General features: G+C 34.9%; 1 pseudogene; it reads left to right on the top strand.

Annotated features, from left to right (window-relative positions):
- The window catches only part of LOC149188210 (uncharacterized), a 41,625-nt pseudogene extending 34,286 nt beyond the window's left edge, over positions 1-7,339 (top strand).
- Positions 7,340-19,101: the final 11,762 nt, after the last annotated feature.

The following is a 19,101-nucleotide window of genomic DNA, read 5'->3' as shown; positions in this document are numbered from 1 at the left end:
TTTTGAATATGGAAAACATTTGCACAAGCAAAGGTATGTACAATATTACAAGTTACAATCTCAGTCATTCAAAATTATGACTCCTATTGGTATAGGAACCTAACACCCGTAGACTTGAATTTCAGTGCAACAATAATGTCGCTGAATATGAAGCATTGATCCAAGGTCTATACAAAGCCATTGGCCTTAATGTCAAATTTCTGCAAGTCTGATGATTTTGAAATAATTTTGAAGCAGGTAAGAAATACAATTCATTGTGTCTTTGGGCACCTCAAACATTATCAATCATTATCCCAAAATGTGACTTCTTACTTCTCTACCTTTATCATTTCTTCAGTTACTATACTGTAAAATGCAAGTGCTGACTTAGTGGCTAATGTGGCATCCAAGCTTATACCCGCAAAAGAGTTCAGTCTAGATAGATTTTCAATAGAAGTAATCTTTAGGCCATCTATTCCCGATAATGTAACAAATTGGAGAGTATTCAATAAAAATGCAGATATAGTTAATTTCCTTACATCAGAGGGGTCCTATGAGGAACATATCATAGTAAGGAACTTTTGCAGATCAGTATCTTAAAACCCTATCATTATCATCCAAAACTCTCAAAAGAGCTAATGATTCACCCCATCTGATAAAATTTTCCTTTTTCAAAATGTAATTCTAAAATATATAAAACTTAGAAGATAAAAAGCCTCATTGCGATCATGTTAACATGGTCATAGGGAAATAATTAAACTGATATTACCAATACTGCATATCAAAATAGGGTAATAGCCGATGATCTCATTGATCAAAAGACAAGGGGTCTCATCAAGAGCCAAATTGTTTAGTTTAGTTACAACCAGTGAGTGGCATTATCATTATTAGGTTACCAAGCCTAGACGATGTCTTTTAAGAAACCTCAAAAAAAAAATTATATTAAGAAGGAAAGAGAAGGACAAAATACAAGTGAGATTCAAAGCAAGTGGATGTCATTTCAAAATTGGAAAATTGCTTTAGATGGGATAATGAATCACTATTGGCTAAAATATAACCCTGTTGAGGCTATGAACACCTGCTGGTAGCAAAGGCTCTATTTATGATAAATGAGTAAGCATCAAAAACTAATCTGTACAAAACACCTAATATATCACTTTAATTCTTATTATTGATTGACGCAAAGATTTGTATTCATATCATTACGAGAGTAAAGTAGTTGAATAAATAGATTATGTAAGTGATAACAATTCTAGAGAATGTTGTTTACTTTTATAACTCATGTTATTATTATTTGTATAGCTTTAATTACTTTGAAAGTTTCAGGAATTTTAGAAAACTACTCAGAGATGGCTTCTTCTCCCAAGTGAATCGCCAATTGTTGTACTATGTAAAAATCCCCCCCATTTATGGATATCAATAGCTAGGTTAGAGATATAAATGGGAACCCGTTTTAAATTTTTTTATTTTTTAGCATTATAAATCCTAACTCTAAGAAATTTCCTTGAAAATATTGCAAAACAAACCAAGGATAAGATCCATATCACAAATTGCAAATCACACTTCTTCATGTGACTATCGTAAAACATCTTTAAAAAGCTACGATGCACGATCAAACCTCCCACTGCAATATCCTGATTATAAGCACCTTGTCATATTGCAAATCACACTTCGCAAACCTCGCAAATAATTAAGCTATGCCATTACAAAGCCCATTAATGAGTTGTGAAATGTGATATTGCGACAATCGCAATCGCATTTTGCCTTATAAGTAAGAACAATGCTATATTGTATTCATTTGAATATTGCGATATGCAAATAAGAGCGGTAAGCATGTGAAATAATTGCGTTTTAAATACAAAAACGAACGAATTGATAGGATAATAAATATTTAGCGACCTGAGGAGAGTTAATCATTTTCCAAGTTATGGGTAGTTAATGTTGAGTATCTCATTAAATCTTTCTCATGATCTGAGGTCATTTTAGAAATGCTTTCAATCTTAATTGCCCGATATTGTTTGCGCTAATATATCTTGTCCATTTCAGGCAAGCTACAAAATACATGTCATTGAGGAAGGTGATGCAGAAACAAAAGAAGCAGAGCATTGCAGAATCTGAATTTACAGACATGGCTCCCATATTCTTTGATACAGTCTGTAGCTCTGATAGAGGAGGAACTGCATGGCAGGTTATTTACAATAGGCTTGAGGACAAGCGTCCCAAGATTCCTGTTACAAGAGAAAGAACTGACTAAACAAGACCATCGGGACTTCAATTCAAGGATGCTTCCTGTTATTTCCTGCATAGGATAGGAGCGAGGGCTAAAATCCTCCCTTACATGAATATGATCAAAGGGGTGGTCGAAAACCTCACCGTTCAAGATAGGCAGTTTAGGAACTCAAGGAACGAACTCATGGGATCATTCACAGCAGAGAAATGAAGAAAATGTATCATATACCAGATCCTCAGGATATATATGATAAGACATATATGGCCAGCTTCGCAAAGATGAACCCAGACCCCTTCACGTTATTCAAGACTGGAGAGTATTAGACAACAAATTCAAATTTGACAAATCAGGTATGTATGCTATAACCTATTTGGCAAATGCTTATAACTATGCAACTGCTATGTTCTGTAGACTATATGGGTTGCCCAATAATTCTAAGTTTTCTATTGAATGGATTCGTCTGACTGATGCCTTCATTAACTCCCACATCATGAATTTGGACACCATCCTATCTGACAACCTAGACACCATCATTACCTAGTATCGACAGAAGAAAGCCTCCTCTCAAGAGAACCTTCTCCCTTTCTATTTTTGTGTCTACATTATGGACGCCATTTGTTTCTGCACCACATTCCTGACCATGGGTTTAAAATAGACTTGATAGGATCCTTACCCCATCCACCTCAGGCAAAAGAAAATATGGGAATCCCATTATATACCTCATTTCTATAAGATATGTCATTCTGTTGTTTTTCCCCTGCATCAAATGATTTTCAATAAGAAAGCCCCCAAGTTTTCACAAGAAGCCGCAATAGACCTTCTAGCTTTCGGAAAATATTTTATTGAAGAATGGTTCACCTACATTAGGTTTTTGGTAGCACAATCGACCCACATTTCCTTCCTTAATACGTTTCTGATAAATTGTTACCATGGGAAATTGCTTACCAGACCATAGGAAAAGTCCTAACTAAAGTCCTTAAAGAAAACAAGAAGTTAATTTGGCCCTCTTTTCTTGTCAATTATGGTTCTTTTGCTTTAGAAAATTTTAATCATGCCATTAAAGAGTCAGCAAACATGGAAGCCCTTAGCCTTCATACATTGCTAAAAAGGAAATTCGATCTAGACAAGGTAGCAAATAACATCACTACTACAGTAAAGCTCAAACCATACAACCATGGGGATAATGATTTTGAAGACCTGTTATAGTTAGCCAAGTCCTTTGAACAAGCGTTCGAATGGGCTAAAGCGAACCTAAGTCTTGAAAATTTTGAAACATTTCAGGAATTCAAAAATGAGAGGCTTGCAGTAATCCCACTACACTTGTTGAAAATTGAAGATATGCCTACACCAAGTGTCACTGTTAACAGTGAAGGACCTAGTTCTTGCACAACATCTCAGGTGAATACTGAGAAAAAACTAGATATAGGGAAGGCTCGAGAGATACATAATACAACGAAGTCCAGCAGAAAGTCAGCTGAGAAACAAGTTTTGAGCACCCCCCCTAAAGAAATCAGTTCAGAGTCAAAGGTAGTAGTTTGGAATAAGAGTGGGATCAGTTTAATCAGAAACTACAAGACACTCCCAAATCGATAGATGCCTAAGAGCAAATGGAGTGTCAAACTCCTCTATATATTCAAGATAATATAGAGTCCAGATTTATGAACGAGCAGTCCAAGTCTATCGATGAGCAGTCTAAACCTATGGATGATTAGTCGACAACATCCCAAAAAACTGGGATTATCCTTGCTCTACCCACATCGAAGATTGCCTTGAAAGTGACCAAAATCCCACCACATTATGTGTTCTACAGCCCTCTCCACAAGGCAGTAGTAAGAAGGCAGAGAAAAAGGAAAAGGGTAGAAACACCCGAGCTCCCACCTGGAAATGAGCCCATTGACATAGTTTGGAGGGACATTCCTTTCAACCCAGCTAATAACTTCAATAGATTGTCACATTTCACTGGATCATATGCAACGGCCACTATGGAAAAAGCTACTTAAGTCTCTACTTTTTAAGAGAAAAGGAGGAGAGAATTGCGCAGCTCGAGAAGTAGCTCGAAGTAAAGAAAGAAAATGTGAACAAACAAGCAGCCGAGTAGCTTAACAAATTGCAACAGAACATAAAGGTCCTAAAAATAAGCCACAAAGTCGATATATCGGCTAAAGACATGCAACTGCAAGAATTACAGCAAGCCATGGAAAGATATAAGGACATTCCCACTACTGAGGAGTTTGTTAAAGAGGCTCCGGAACTGAATTCCCTCCTAATGAAACAGTAGGACCATTTCTGCCAAAAGAAGTCACACATTACTCCTTATCTCACCACTAGCTACCATCTAACAGATAAGGTGATCGATCAGAGAACCAAATTTACTGATCTCGACACCAGAATCTCAGAGTTCATCAAATGGTACAAAACAGAAGATGGAAGGAAGGCCAATCTTCCTGAAATCGCGAAGACTCACAAAGAGATTCTTTTCACAATGCAAGAATCAAGAAAGTCTAGCTAACAGTGGCAAGGGAAGCTGGGGTATCAAAGAATATAATCAAGGCAGTGAACCACACTCTGTTTGTCACCAACCTACTAAAGGAAGGCAATCTGAAGGAAATGCTCGATTTGGATGCTTTGCATAAAAGCTGGCAGGTAAAGGTAGAGACTCAAAGGGAGGAAATCAGAAAATTGACCAAGACCAACTGGGAGTCGTATTGGCAATGCCTCGTTAAAGAACACAGCCAGATCATGACTATCAATTTTTCACTTCATTCGACTCAGCGGATGTTGCCACCTCCCACCGATGCAATTTTTGTAGGACAGCTCAAGATACATTTTGGGGAACCTCCTCAACTTAAACCAATGATTGATATTTGCGATTTGAAGGAAAAGCTGGAAGACAACAAGTCATCATCTTAGTTCTACTCATCAAGCCATTGTTTATATTTAGAGTTAATTAACTAGTTAGGAGGAAGGTTGTTTGAAACCTCCTCAAATTTTGTATAATCTATTTTTGCACATTAGTTAGAATATTATTTATATGCCTCTCATGCATTTAGAGAGGGGTCAAGAATTTCATGAAAAACATTTGCAAAGAATGCACTTTTGTAAGTTTGTGAATGCTTTGGTGGAATTATGGAACATGATCATTTCTTTTAGATATCATACTACTTTCCTTTGTTGATGCACTATTGTGTCCTTGGGAGATAATTTGATTTGAAGAAAGGAATTGATCCATGTCATTTGTTAGATGAGTAGAACTTTGAACATATGGTACTATTATCTTGTTATGCCGTAAGGCGTTTCCCTCTGAAATCGACTCCCCCAAATGCCTTTCTGTCCTAATCGTAGCCATTAGATCTTTTGTTAGATGATTGAACATAAATCAGCCGTCTAATTTAATAAAAAAATGTTTTAAAACATTAAAAAACCTTAAAAAGCATTATTAGGCCAATGAACAATGCTCTATGCTTGACATCTGTGCGCTTTTTATGGAGGAGTTCCAGATAGAGTCCGTTTGAATTCTTAGTGGAGTTTATGGCAATGAACTCCAGCGCCGGCGAAGCCTTTTCGTGGCCTCAAGGATGGCGTTAAAGTACCTTTTGTTGGTGAAATCAGGTGGGTATTTTTGAAGGAGGCAGTGAAAGTATGGCTGCAAAATCCGAAGAATTTGGCATTGTTAATAAGGGGTATTGTTGTGGCAGTGTCTGGAGCTATTTTTTTTTGGTTCTGGTCTTTCTTAATAGGGTCGTGCCTAAAAAGAGTGAGAGGGATGCCTGGTTTGAGGTCAATAATCAAATTCTAAATGTGCTTTTTACCATGATGTGCCTTTATCTACACCCACAGCGTTGTTATCATCTTTTACTTCTCATTAGATGGAAACCAGAGGACATTGTCAATCTTAGAAAGGTCTACTGTAAAAATGAGACTTACAAACCTCATGAGTGGGCACACATGATGGTAGTTGTGCTACGTCTGCAAATAAATTGTTTTGCGCAGTATGCGCTCTGTGGTCTGAATTGGGGCTATAAGAGATCACAGCGTTTGGCTATTGGAGTGGGTTTGTGCGTTTCCATTGCAATAGGCACCCCTGTTGCAGCTGGTCTTTATCTTATCCTGAGTCCTCTTGTGAAAGATTACAAAGCCGAAGGTGATTTGGAGACTACCGTTATAAGTATCACTGATGCAGATGCAGATGTAGATGTTATTAGGATAGATGATAACTCTGCGAAAAACAAATCTACATACACGCGGCTTGAGAAGAAATAATCTCTTCTTAGAAGAGGTAGTAAAAGAATGGAACCTAAACTGGAATGGCAGGGAGGTCTATTTGATTGCTGGAGTGATCCTTCTGTTGCATTTTTTTCAGCATTTTGTGGGTTCTGTGTTTTTGGGTGGAATATGGATAGACTGGGGTTTGGGAACATGTATGTGCACATAGTGACCTTCATTTTGTTGTGCATGGCCCCTTATTGGATCTTCTCCTTGGTTGCTGTCAATATTGATAATGAGAATATTTGGGAAGGTCTTGGTATCACTGGGATCATTCTTTGCGTGTTTGGGCTTCTATACGGTGGGTTTTCGAGGATTCAGATGCGGAAGAGGTTTGGCTTACTTGGAAATGGCTGTTGTTGTGGGCAGCCTAATGTGACAGATCTAATGCAGTGGCTTTTCTACGGTGTTTTTTCTCTCTGTCAGGAGGTTCGCACTGGAAATTTCTATGAGGTCTGTGAGGATAAACTCTATTCTAAAAAATATCTTAACCAAGATTCACAAGACCTGATAGATGCTTCACCCAGTTTGGCTCCGTTGGGTCATGAACCAGGATCACCAGCTTTGAATTCACCCTCTTGGGTCAAATTAGACATGTCACCAAATTTGAATGCTCAAGCTTCAGTGTTGCCAGTTTTGAGTCCAATGCATTATTCCATTGAAAACTCTCTTCCTCCACAGGGTATGCCCCTTGTGCGGGAAGGGTCGACATTTCCTTTGTCTAACTTTCTTTCAGCGGAAACTCATATTACGATTTCTCCAGATTCAGAATCAGCGGATGCACATAACGTGGCATCTCAAATAGAAAATCTAAAGAGGGACGACTATCTGATGAATGCACCCATTCCCCAGAGACTGGAAAAATAAGAATAGGGAATTAACGCAATCATACTCCTATGGTTGATGGCTGGAAGGTTAAATTCGATTACCCTAGAAACTTGTCTAGTACTAAGATGCATCAAGACATTGACTTGTTCTGTAGCTTTTTGCAGTGCCCATCATTACAGTTTACACTTCAGGTTTGGTTGATTCTTTTCTTTATTTGATACAGTGGTTAGATAGAAATGTTCATTGGCATTGTTCTTTAGTCCATGAAACCTTACCTTACTTAGAAGGGGTTGATTGGTGTAGGAACAACATTTCGAGCTTTACAGATCATCCATCTATCTTTTATGTTTCTCCACGGACTGTGAAAGTAAGAAATGTGAGGTAAGAGCAGTCAACAGTTCCTCACTGATGTATATTTGTCTGGAAATACACAGAATATGAGATTCTGATTTTTTATTGTGTTGATGCAATTTAATTTTGCTTTCTCATCTAAATTATCTGACTGAATCCTCTGTAATGAGTTAGTAATATATTTTGGGACAAATTGCATTGCCTTCATCTGATCTACAACCTGTGAGGGAAATTTTACTTCTATCTAGCTCAAGCTGCCTCTCTATAAAACACTACCTTTTGGTAGCAAAAGTGGAAAAAGGCAAACCTCTAGAGCTGGAGGCAAATGAAGAGGAGTAGGGAAAACTTTCCAGAGCTGGGAGGTAATGAAGGGGAGTAGTGGGAGTTTAACACAGGTGGACTAAAAGTGAGTCATGTTCGACTCAAGGAGATAAGGATGAGCTGGTCTGGTGATTCTCTACCCCCAGACTCGGTTTCAATGCAATGCAATGTTTGTTAACAGATCAACCTAATGGAATCTAATGGTAGTGGAAACCACTTTGGAAAATCAAGTCCCCACTAAGCATGAAGCAAGGATCTTCATGTGGCTGGCCATATAAAACAAGGCCCTACTCTGTGTAAGTACTACATGGTACAGAAGAGGATTGGACATGGGCCAAGTCGATGTACGTTATACAAGCTGGATGAGGAAGCTATACGAGATCATCTTGCCCATATTCTTCCCCATTGTGGACTGGAATGGATAGGCTGATATAGGTAGAAGGTGCTGGGCAAGGTGAAACTAAAGTAGTAAGTTTTACACAGTGGCAATAGAAGCCAGATTTAAAAGAGTTCAAAGCTTTACTCTTGATAGTTGGGAATTTGGTTTGCAAGGAACGTTGACGCTTTTGGAGGGAGATTCATCCCACCTTTCCAGTGTGCATCCCAGCACAGATTTATATTTGCTAGTTATATAACTCTTCCCAAAGCAATGCCTGACAGGCAGTTTTTTCACGATTTTGACGGAGCAAGCCAAGGATCTCCTCCCAAATATAAATATAAAGCAAGTGGCATCAAATTTTTTTAAGACACCCACTTTTTCAGGGTCAAGGCCAGATTGGGACAGGAATTTGACAGTTATGCTGAGCTCCTTGCTTTGACATTGGTTATTAATATACTTTGTAAAAAGGGGTTCAAGCTTCAGATTTTTGGTGGTAATAAATTTGATGAAGGGTGAATTTACGGTGGGGAAATGGTCTTAATTCTGATTTTTGATGAGTTAAGAGGTCGATTTTTGACTCCATTTCTTTTTTCATCATGCCTACAGAGAACAAAACTCTGAATTGATCTCTGGTGACTCAATTGGTGGTAATAACTTGGATGAAGGATGAATTTAGAATGGGGATCTAGTCTGAATTCAATCTCTGGTGACTCAATTGATGGTAATAATTTGGATGAAGGGTGAATTTAGAATGGGGATCTGGTCTTAATCTTGATCTTTGATAAGTTAAAAGGTAAATTTTTGTTTTTAACTCCATTTCCTTCTTAACAAATCATGTTTACGGAAAACTCCACTCTGAAAATGATGTCTTTCTAAAGCAGGACTATAGATTTTCGTAGCTGGTCTGTTTTAGAAGTTCAGGATGGGCAAGCTATTCAAAATGCATTCTTTCAGTCTTGTGACTCATAGTAGCTAGAAGTCGCTTCCAAATTGGTCCTGATCCTCTGTTATATATACTCGTGGGCAAAAGCTCCTGATATTACTTAATGGCTCATGTTTGATAGATTAATTCCCTTTGTTACAAGATGAATGCCATACGCTGGGAGAGTTGGGATTTCTCTTTTTCAAAAGTTATCCTTTTCTTTGGATGTTATATCATGTGGATATTAATGTGATTTTGATGAGATTTTTGAACCTGTTTTGACAATTTGTGATTTATATGAGCAATATTAGGATCACACTGTAGGCTCTCCTTGGACAGATCTTGAACCTACTCGGGCATAAAATTCTAGCGGGGAATACTCTTGAAATACTTTGTGCATATGTAGAAAGTAAAGCTAAGATATTTTAACATTTGACCATTTATTCATGGAACAGATTTACTAATTAATAGTTGGTCCTTATTAAGGAACTTCAATGAGAATGACACACCTTCCATCTCTCACTACACTGTTAATGCCCACTTTGGCCTAGGAGATTATATTTCACAACATTTCTAGCTTCATAGGGCAAGGAAAAAATTACATCTCTTCCTTCCTTAAGAGCTTAAACCACCTGCTTGGTTGCATGATATTGTTCACACGACCGATAATCTCCATAATCATTTGACAATCTTATTGTCCAAAATCAATTCTTTGTTGAAGGCGTAAGATAAGATTCATATATTTTCTTGATTTTCCAAATATTTTAAAAATGATCAAAAGATATATATTTTTAATTTTTTATTTCTTAAATATTTAAAAAAAAATCAAAAAGTCAAATTTTGATTTTCTAAATATTTAAAAAATATCAAAAGTCAAATTTTGATGTAAAGAAATCTTTTACTTTACAATGAATTTAATGCACAGACATGCACAAACAAATATGATGTCTTTATAGATGAATCTCATCTCTTTTATTATAAATAGGATATGTCTATATAAATCAATCTTATCTCTTTTTATTATAAATAGGAGAATATGAAAATATTTTTTTATTATAAATGAATTTAATGTAAAGTCAAATATGATCTCTATACAAGTGAATCTCGTTTACTTCAATTTTTCTTGTTCTTGTTGTTGAAGGCATAAGACAAGATTCATATATTTTTTTGATTTTCTAAATATTTTAAAAATATTAGAATATATATATTTTTTATTTTTTAAATATTTTAAAGAGATGGAAATTCAAATTTGGATTTTCTAAATATCTTGAAAATATCAAATGGGAAATCATTTTTTTACAATAAATTTAATTCAAAGACGAATATGATATTTATATAAATGAATCTCTATCTCTTTTATTATAAATAGGAGAATATGAGACAATGCCACATGTTGTAACCTATCAGTAGGTCAATTTAGTCCTAATAAATAAAGTAATAATAAATGCTTATTAGAGTTTTAACCGTCGTCACCTTTTAAAAATGTTTTGCCTTTAGAGTTTGTAATTGAGATTGTGTCTTCAACTTAATCATAATAAATAAAGTAATAATAAATCTTTATTAGAGTTTTAATATAGCCCTCATCTTTTAAAAATGTTTTGCCTTTAAAGTTTGTAATTGAGATTGTGTCTTCATGAATCGTTCATTTTCCATTTAGCCTTTTCAAAATGCATGTTCTTCCACTGATTTTAGCTTTTCAATTCTATTCTAAAGTGATATAGAATGCTGATCTATAACTTTTTCTAATCTAAGATCAATTTTAATTTTCTTTTGCACTACATAGTTTATCTCAAAACCTTTTTTTAGACAATATACATCCTATGAATGTGGGAACACAAATCTAACTGATATGCCACTTGTCCAATCCTATGAATAATCTTGTAGATTTCCATTAAGTTTTGTAGCTGTGCCTTTTTTTCTTCTTTTTCTTGAATATAAATTGTTTGTAAGGTTGTAGTCTCGAAAATACCCAATCAATTTTCTCAAATTGTTCTTCATTTACATGTTGATTTGCTTCTTGTTTTGCGCTATTTGAAGGTTTTACTTGAGAATTGTTAAAGTTTCTAGTCTTTTCCATTTGTAACTCTATTGCATGTACTTTGGACTTATCTTGCAAAAAGTATGAGATACTAGGAGATGTATATCTATAAATGACCTCAAATGGGGACATTTTAGTAGATGTGTGATAGGTGGAATTATATGACCATTCTGCCAAAAGCAACTACTTCATCCATTGAGTTTTCTTATCTAAATCATAACATTGTAGATAACTCTCTAAACATGTGTTAACTATTTTTATTTGACCCTTTCATTGTGAATAAAACTTTGAACTCATATCTAGTGTTATTCCACGCATTTTTCATAATCCTTTTAAAAAGTTAATGAATTTTGGGTCTCTTTCACTTACTATTACTTTCGGAAAACCATGAAGTTTATGAACTTCTTTCATGAACACTTTCGTTGCTTGGCTTGTTATATATGTACTTTGAATTCCAAAAAAGTGCATATGTTGTGAGTCTATCAACAAGCACAAAAATGACGCCCTTGCCTTTAAATTTTGGTAACCTTGAAATGAAGTCTATTGATATCTCTTCCATCTTTGATTAAGTATGTGTAATGGCAAAAGTAGCCTTGGAGATTTTATTGTCTCCCCTTTATTTTTTTACAAGTTTTTGAATATCTTTCTTTATTCATTAAAAAAAATGATCTTTTGATATGTTTTAAGAAACCCTGCATGTCTTGGATCTTGGATCATGTAATTCTCTTAATATTTGTTGCCTCAACTATGATTAAGAGTATGAAAACATTCTACCCTTGTATACTAAAGTATATCTCCCCTCCACTCACAATGCTCCATATAGTTCATCCCTTTATCCATTGTGTTTTTTGTTTAGAACTGTTGTCAGTTTTCCATTTATGGCGAGCTTTTGCTAGCCACTTATGGATAGAATGTGTATTAGAATATGAACTTGAGGTTTCTTTTATTTTATAAAGAACATTTGCTACTACATTGTCCTTCCATTTTCTGTAGATTATTTCAAAATCAAACCCTTGTGCTTTTGCTACTCTTCTAATGACAATATTTGCTCCAAAAAGTACTTTAGGATATCATGGTTTGTCTTGACTTTAATGTTCTCCTAATGAGACACTGTCATCATTTTTTATTACATGTAAAATTGCTTCTATTCCTACTACATGTTGATTTCACCAAGTCTTTTCCCTTGAATTGTTTGTTTTCAAAAACCAATAGTCTTCCTTTTGTCTATTTCTCTAATTTCTTGTCCTAATGAATCATGTTTTTTTGTGAGTGCCTTATAAAAATTAGGCATTGCCGATACTGGTATAGAAGACATGCACTTGATCTTAAAAAAAGATACCACTATATCAAATTAAGAAAAGAAACCATTCCAAAAATAACTTCTAGAACACAAATAATACTGTGAGTTCTTGTTCATGCCTTTAGGGTTGACTAATGCTTCTACTTTTCAAAGCCTTATGATCAAATTTTTTGACCCCATCTTGAAAAAATTGTGTTGGTTTTCTTTGATGATATACTTATCTATAGAAAATAATAGGAAGACCACATTAACCATGTGGATAAAGTTCTACAAATTCTCAAGAACAATTAAATCTATGTAAAAATATCCAAATGTCCTTGTGGGAAACAAGAAGTAGAGTATTTAGGTCATATCTTTTCAAAGGAAGGAGTTAAAGTGGATCCTCAAAACATCCAATCCATTACAAAATGACATTTTCTCAAGAACATCAAGAGTCTTAGGGGATTTTTGGGACTTGAAAGATATTATTAAAAATTTGTTAAAAATTATGCACACATTACAAACCCACTCACATCTCTCTCGAAGAAAAAAAATATTTGTATGGAATGATGAGACTACTTTGGCATTCCATTTAACTTTCATAAAATAAAGTTTAACCACAACTCCCTTGCTACCCTTTCTATTTTATGATAGTTGATGGCTTGAGAAGGTTTGGATTTTAACTCTTTGCCATTCATATTGAATTCCTCTCAATTCAAATCTCATGAATAATTCATTGTAGTTTGTAGAAATTTTACCTAATGTTCACAACCATGGAATCCATAGAACATCTACACCTCCAATGGAAATGGCATACATTGGGCTTACCAAATTATATTCTCCCATACTTAGTTTAATGTGGTGGCATTTTTCCCATACTTAATAGCTTGGATATACCAAGCTATTGAGACACTTTGCTAATATTTTATCAATGAAGTGATAGTTACTTCCTTAGTGAATAAGCGCCATGACCTTTTGCTTCTCAATGTAACCTACAATCTTCAAGGTTTGAGGTGATGACAAACTTGCCAATGCATGCATAGATATTTCACACATGGATAAAACAATATTGTGCACAGTTTCAACTTCTATGTTTGCTTTTTTAAGTTGACAAGTTCTTTTTCATTTCATTGTGTAGATGTTTCCATTTTCTCTCTATCATTAGTTTTCAAGGTGAACACTTTTGTTTCTTGGCATTTATGCTCTTTTGATCCCTTGCTGTTACAACCAAAGGCTATACATTTTGCTCTTATTTCATTTATTTTCTTCTGTGATATTCAAGTAGGTTGAGTTAGGGTTGTCTTATGAATCTCAAACAATCTTTGCTTCATGCATATGGTCCCACCAGTAGACTTGTTTGTAGCGTTATTCTTGGCTTGAATATGACTATTCAATTGCATAGCTTCCATAATATTTTCATGATGTTCTAGGAAAAGCTCATGTTTAATGTCTTATTTTAATCCAGCCATGTAAGCTTCCAACAAATGTTCATCACGTATGTTATCCATCCTTGTGACCAGTACTCAAAATTTTGAATTTTAATTTTCAATATCACCTAAGTACTTGATTCTTGTCAATTGACTAAAGTAGTCTTGTTCCCAAACATTTCCATATTGTGCTTCTAAGTCTATTGTAAATAAATCCAAAGTATAAGAATAAAAGAAAGGCTTTCTTTTAACTACCCATTTAGACCATTGATAGCGTTATATTTCAAAATTCAAAGTTGTTATGTGAATCGTTTGTTTATCATCTATAATATTATGCAATTCAAAATATTTATTTGTTTGTTTCACCTAGGTCTTTAATTCAACCTCGAGAAATTTCATACTATTTGGAGACAATCCATAAGTAACTCCACTATTTAGAGTTAAATCTTTCTGACAAATGCTTATTTTTAGAAACTTTAACAACATGGATATTACCTTTATTTTCATGAATCACTTCAAACATTATCAATTTTAGGGATCCTTTCATAGAGGGATTGTACGATATTATGTTCCAATTTTCCATCTTTTTCTCCATTTCCTTATTTTCATCCATCTTTTGTTTCAATCATTCCACCATTTTTTTTTGTTTTTTTGTTTTCGTTTTTTCCATATCCTATTTAATTGATTCTTGTATTTGTGACAATTCAACCTTTCTTAACATAGTGTCAATTATTTTCTTAATTGGAATATCTAAATTTAATACTTGATGTTGCACGTCTTCTATTTCTTCATCAGTCATGATTGATTTTTCTAGAAGTTTAATTGGTGAAGTAACTCTTGGGTGTTTCTTTGGAGCCATGTGAGAAAAATAATGCACCTCCTTTATCTCTTTATCACAACTATGGTGAGCTCATTGGAGAAAGTTATTGGTTCTAAGGGAAAAGGAGTGTTAGGTGTTATAGTCATTTGATATACATGTGTGGTTCAATAGTAGTGCTTGGTTCAATCATGCCCTTAGTTGTACTACTCAACTACCTACGCACTAAAGATTGGCCTCACCAAACATTGTTCTCAATGTACTATAACAATTAGGTGTTGAAAATTGCAACAAGAAATTCTCAATTTGATTTTTCCTTGATCAAATTGATAAAATTTGAATTTCCACATCAACAAACAACTTGAATGATGTTAACTTGTGTGACATGGCTTATGTCACCCAGTTTACTCAGTAAATTCGAGTTGGAGGAGTTAGAGTTCAATTTTGCATGTGTGATTGCTAATTTGTAGCAATCAAGGCCATTTATCTCATTTCCAGTTAAACTAGTTCCAACTGTTGGACGAACTAGTGGAGGGTCAAGTTAAGTAGTGGGACTTCAGTCAAACTTAATGATCATCTAGTAACTGACCAATCATCCCAAAATATCTACTACATCCAGAGAATTCGAGTTACCTAGTTGAGGTGGCAATTCCAAGGCAATGTAACATCAGTAGTAGACTAGTCTTGAGTGTACAAGTGTTGCATGCAGTCAAATTATCAGCCTAAGGAATTTCACAATTTAATTAGAGGAATTTCCTAAATAATGGGGCTTAATTCCTCAAGAAACAACACAAGGAAGTATGAGCTCAAGACGAGGCAAAATGTCACCTAGTTTGGGTTAGATGGCTTCAATGAAGAATGAAATAAATTGTGCCCTTGCAGGGTGAGATCAGTTGTGCAAAGCAATTGTAATACATATCTATTCATTTGATTAATGCAAGCAAGCATTGGGTTTTTTAGCAAATTTATTTCCCCAGATAAAAATACTTGTTGCATGTGTCTTATTTCTTCTTGTATGTCTGAGATTTTTGCTATAAATTTTAAATTAATGTCCTCAAAGCAGTAGAGTAGGTTTGTGTCTTGTGATTTTGATTAAAACTTCATGAGAAATTGCAAATATAAAACCTAATTTCTTCATGGTATCAGAGCAGGCTTCACATTAAAACAACAAATTTGAAGTCGTTTCTCAGAGGTTCAAATTTGAAGATCAGTGTAGCGAGATTTATTCAGAGCTGAGAAGATGGCCTTCAATGGATTAAGGCTAGAGTACCCAAAATACTGAATGCCTGGGTACCCAAAATACTGAAGCTTGACCGCTGTAGTTGACATTTTCAAAAAAATTAGCTGGATTTTTTCAAAATCATGCTGTAATTTCTATCATTTTCTATGCAAAATTAAGGCACTCAAAATTCTAAAACTTGACAACTATAATCCACTTTTTCAAAAAATTTAGCTAAATTTTTTCAAAATCATGCTGGAATTTTTATTATTATCATGATGGCTCCAACAATTTTTCATGCATTTTCAAATATGGAACGATGACCATGATGTTGTTCACAATGTCGTATCATTTCTTTCACCTCTTCCATTACAATATAATAGTATTTTCTAATAACACCGTATATAGGTAGCATATGGAAAAATTACGTCTTGCAAGGCAAAAAAAAAAAAAAGTGTACAAAAACATGTTCACATAAACAAAAACAAGTACATGGATAATAGATAACCTCTACATGACATTACTATTATTTACCAAATAGCCATATTTGAATACACATAACTAAACATTTCAAGTATAACTCATTATCATCCACCCTAGCTTTCAACAATGTCCATTCACATGTTGCTATTTTTCCACACACTACTATTATTTACAAAATATCCATATTCAAAATACACATAACTAATACTTTGAACTCTAACTCATTATCATCCACCCTTTCTTTCAACAATGTCCATTTACATGTCGCTATTCTTTCACAAACTATTATTATTTACAAAATATCCATTTTCAGAATACACATAACTAACTATTGCAATTGTAACTCATTATCATCCACCCTTGCTTTCAACAATGTCCATTCACATGTCCTTATCCTTCCCCACTCTATAAATATCCCTATTCTTCCACACTCTATGCTATTCTTCACCACTCTATGCCTTACGGCGTTTCCTTTGCAACATAAGGTGCAAATGCTAGTATGATTTTTTATGTTTTCTTTTAATTAGTGACAACACTTTACTTTCATGAATTGTGTGTGAGATCTATTCTTCTGTTAAGCATTAATTGCACTATTGTATGATTCCTAGCTGAAATGGTTTTTTCATATACATAATTCATCATATATTCGATATATTTTATAAATTTCTTTGACTAACTATTTATTCAAAGAAATAATCTTATGTGTTATCATCTCTATTTATTCATGATTAATCTTTATTATCACATGTTAAGAAGATATCTATGTAGATCACATACCACACAGAAATACCCAGGTTTATATTAGAATAATATTATTTAGAAGAATTGCATAGTAGAATAGGTCATTTAGATTATCATTATTCTAGTTTCAAGCACTCATGAACCACCCACTCTCATATTAAAACCCACACTGGGAAACTGGTCCCATTATCCCCAATCGGAGCCACCACTTTAAATGGAAAAGGAGCTATCTTAAGGTCCAGACCGGGTGGTTATCCCCCATGTTGTTGCAGCGATTTTCGAGGTCACAACACCACCTAAGGTAAATATATATTTACATAATGATCTAAATCTATGTTTTATTTTATGGGCATTTCAAATCTTTTTATGTGTATTGCTTTGATTGTTGTTGTCATATTTTACGGTACTTTTATTGATTGCTTTTCTGCATTTATGATTTACCGATGCTTTCTCCCCTTTTCTGATATTTGGTGGGCATGAACGCCCTTTTATGATTGTAGGGGGGATGGTATTTGTATGAACAACATGTGTGACAATTTATGGATAGTTTGTGTGATGATTATTAAACTGATTTCTGGTTAAAGGACTGCATGATGAATGCGTGTGTGTAATAATTATCAAGCCATTTTTGATTGGAGGGAAGAAGGAAACCATTATGGATAGCATGAGAATTGATTATGATCCTATGCCAAATATTATCGATGAGACAAATAACATAATTTCATTTGATATTAACTCTCAAAACAACGTCATTTTTTCGACAATAGCTTTAACGTTCTTTAATGTTGTTCCAAACTATGAAAGTGTGAGAAAAGTGCATGCAAGTGAACCAGCCATAGAGAAACAACAACCATGGGAAGGAAATCCATTTGAAGTGAACCCATAGTGCTCAGGTTATTAGACTAGGCTTGTGTGATTATTGAGCGTGCTAGCTAGCTACAATACTTGACCAAATTATAGGGATTTCATGAGGAAATGACACTTGAATTTCTGTAGAATTTACAAAATGGCCGCACCACGGTGAAAGGTAGGAACATAATGGTCTCTGAAGTAGTCATAGATGAAGTATTTGGAAATCCAGTAGAATGAACAAGATGGACGGACAAACATATTCTTCTGTAGGACGCAGTCATAGTATTTCACGACCCAGATGAGCAATTGGTGAGAAAAGGAAAAGGGGTTCACCCTACAGCTTTAACACATCCATGGCAAGAATTGGCAGCTATTGTGCAGAGGTATATCATGTGCAATGGACGAGAGGACATGGTAAAACCTCGTCAACTTAAACTGCTAGCTATTTGAAATAGAAAATTACAGTTAACTTGCCATTTTATTTAAATTTTGTATTGCATGATGTTCCTCCTCAGGTTAGAAAGGAAAAGGACCCACACATAGTCATCAACCATCATGGGCTGATAAAAGTAATCATCATTCATGGACTGGCCAAGTAGTATCTAACCTGGGATAACCTTGTAAATCATACTTTGACCCCACCTATAGAAAACCCAATAACTGAATAGCAGGGGCTAAGAGTGACAAGTCAGAAAAGGACACAGAAAAGGAGGAATCCCTCTTTGGCCTCAGACTTAGTAAAGCGAAGACACTCTACAAGGATATAGTCACACCGACACACCCCAATTCAAATAAATGAGGGAGGGTAATCTCACATGCCCCCTCCAAGTCCACAAGGTGACTCTTTGCAAGAATATGAGGAAGAGGTTGCCTAAGTACTGGAGAATATGGGGACATTCGGTGAAGGAAGGGAGCTATCCAGGAATTTTGAAGGGAAAAACTATGCCCCCAACCAGTCTGCCCCTGGTGGTA

This window comes from Pinus tabuliformis, chromosome 3_1 (assembly GCF_031772625.1).
Source record: "Pinus tabuliformis cultivar Carrire ecotype Pingquan chromosome 3_1, CPIR1, whole genome shotgun sequence".
NCBI lineage: Eukaryota > Viridiplantae > Streptophyta > Pinopsida > Pinales > Pinaceae > Pinus > Pinus tabuliformis.
This window is presented reverse-complemented; position numbering and strand designations above follow the sequence as displayed.